Source organism: Arachis stenosperma, chromosome 2 (genome assembly GCF_014773155.1).
Source record: "Arachis stenosperma cultivar V10309 chromosome 2, arast.V10309.gnm1.PFL2, whole genome shotgun sequence".
NCBI lineage: Eukaryota > Viridiplantae > Streptophyta > Magnoliopsida > Fabales > Fabaceae > Arachis > Arachis stenosperma.
In genome coordinates this window covers 54,303,627-54,306,135 of record NC_080378.1, presented here as the reverse complement: position 1 = coordinate 54,306,135, position 2,509 = coordinate 54,303,627, and the positions used below count along the sequence as shown (strand labels likewise).

General features: G+C 43.0%; 1 non-coding gene across 1 annotated transcript; it reads right to left on the bottom strand.

The window, feature by feature from the left end:
- Positions 1 to 776: 776 nt before the first annotated feature.
- Positions 777 to 880, bottom strand: LOC130963905 (small nucleolar RNA R71). Its single transcript, XR_009080022.1, has one exon. It is a non-coding gene; the product is annotated as a small nucleolar RNA R71 (small nucleolar RNA).
- Between the last annotated feature and the right edge of the window lie 1,629 nt (positions 881 to 2,509).

The window sequence follows — 2,509 nt, the reverse complement described above, 5'->3', positions numbered from 1 at the left end:
CTTTCCTAGCCAAGTTCTTTCCACCTCAAAAGATGAGCAAGGTTAGGGAGGAAGTTTAAACCTTCAGACAAAATGTGGGTGAATCCCTTTATGAAACTTGGGAAAGATACAAGCAACGGACCAATAGAGTGGATCCTGAGGTATACAGACTTATGCTTTTCCCTTTTGCTATTAGAGACAGAGCTAGGATGTGGTTGGATTCTCAACCTAAGGAAAGCCTAGACTCTTGGATAAAGTTGGTCAATGCTTTCCTGGATAAGTTCTTTCCACCTTAAAAGATGAGCAAGCTCGGGGTGGAAGTTCAAACTTTAAGACAAAAATAGGGTGAATCCCTCTATGAAGTTTGGGAAAGATACAAGCAACTGACCAATGGATTGGATCCTGAGGTCTACAGACTTATACTTTTCCCTTTTGTTGTTAAAGACAGAGCTAGGATGTGGTTGGATTCTCAACCTAAGGAAAGCCTAAACTCTTGGGAAAAGTTAGTCAATACTTTCCTGGCCAAGTTCTTTCCATCTCAAATATGAGCAAGGTTAGGGTTGAAGTTCAAACCTTCAGACAAAAAAGAGGGTGAATCTTTCTATAAAGCTTAGGAAAGATACAAGCAACTGACCAATGGAGTGGATCCTAAGGTCTACAGACTTATGCTTTTCCCTTTTACTATTAGAGATAGAGCAAGGATGAGGTTGGATTCTCAACCTAAGGAAAGCCTAGACTCTTGGGAAAAGTTGGTCAATGCTTTCCTGGCCAAGTTCTTTCCACCTCAAAAGATGAGCAAGTTCAGGGTGGAAGTTCAAACCTTCATACAAAAAGAGAGTGAATCCCTCTATGAAGCATGGGAAAGATACAAGCAATTGATCAGGAAGTGTCCTCCTGACATGCTCTCAGAATGGTCTATCCTAGGCATTTTTTGTGATGCGCTATCTGAGATGTCCAAGATGTCCTTGGACCATTCTACTGGTGGATCACTCTACTTGAAGAAAATGCCTGAAGAGGCACAGAAACTCATTGAAATGTTTGCAAGCAACCAATTCATGTATACTTCTAAGAGGAACCCTGTGAACAATGGGGTAGCTCAGAAGAAAGGAGTCCTAGAAGTTGACACTCTGAATGCCATACTGGCTCAGAACAAGATATTGGCCCAACATGTCAATATGATCTTTCAGCATCTGACTGGAGTGCAAGCTACAACTAGCAGCACTCAAGACACCTCCTATGATGGAGATGCCTATGATCCAGATCAACCCATGATGGAATAGGTGAATTATATAGGAGAACTCTATAGAAACACCTATAATTTCTCATGGAGGAATCATCCTAACCTCTCATGGAAGGATCAATAGAAGTCTCAGCTAGGCTTCAACAATAATCAAGGTGGAAGAACCCATAATAGGTTCAACAACAGACCACTATTTCCATCTTCTCAACAACAGATGGAGACTTCTAAGCAGAGACCACTCACAGTTTCATGACAAAAACTAGGTCCTCTATCAGAAATCTGGAGGTACAAGTTGGTCAACTGAGCAAGAGAATTCCTAAGACTCCTCCTGACACTCTTCCTAGTAATGCTGAAGTGAACCCAAGAGAAGAGTGCAAGGCCATCACTATAGAAGATGAGGCCAAACCTGAAGGGGGTAACCTGGTGTTGAACACTAGTAAGGAAGTCTTTATTGAGCGTTCAACGCCCAAGGAGGCACCATCATTGGCATTGAACGCCAGTAAGGAAGACCTTACTGAGCGTTCAACGGCCAAAAAGCCACTATCATTGGCGTTGAACACCAATAAGGAAGTCCTTGCTGGCCGTTCAACACCCAAGGCAGCACAAAAGTTGGCGTTGAACGCCAATGAAGGTATCCAAGTTGGGCATTCAACACCTAAAGAGACACAAGTCCTGGCATTGAACGGCACAATAGGGGTAGTTGGCAACCATACACTCACTGAGAACTTCCCTATTGAAGAACTGATAGAACCCAAAGTTCATGAGGAGCCCATTGAAGTGCTATTGAATGCTTGGATAAGAATCATAGAATCTGAAGAGCACTCTTCCTCTGATTAGGAAGAGGAAACTAGGGAGGAGCAAGTTGCTCGGTACCTAGTAATTCTGATGAAACTGAATGCCAAGTTGTTTGGTACAGAGACTTTGGAGGAAGAACCTCTAATGCTCACCAAGGAATTCAATGCCTTGGTTCAGCAAAAGTTACCTTAGAAGAAGCCAGATCCCGGACGCTTTTTAATTCCTTTTACCCTAGGTACCAAGACCTTTGATAAGGTTCTGTGTGACCTAGGGTCAAGCATAAACCTCATGCCTCTCTCTGTAATGGAGAGACTAGGAATCTTTGAGGTGCAAGCTGCATGAATCTCACTAGAGATGGCAGACAAGTCCACGAAAAAGGCTTATGGACTGGTAAAGAATGTCTTGGTGAAGGTTGAAGACCTTTACATCCCTGCTGACTTCATAATCCTAGATACTGGGAGGAAGACGATGAATCCATCATCCTTGGAAGACCCT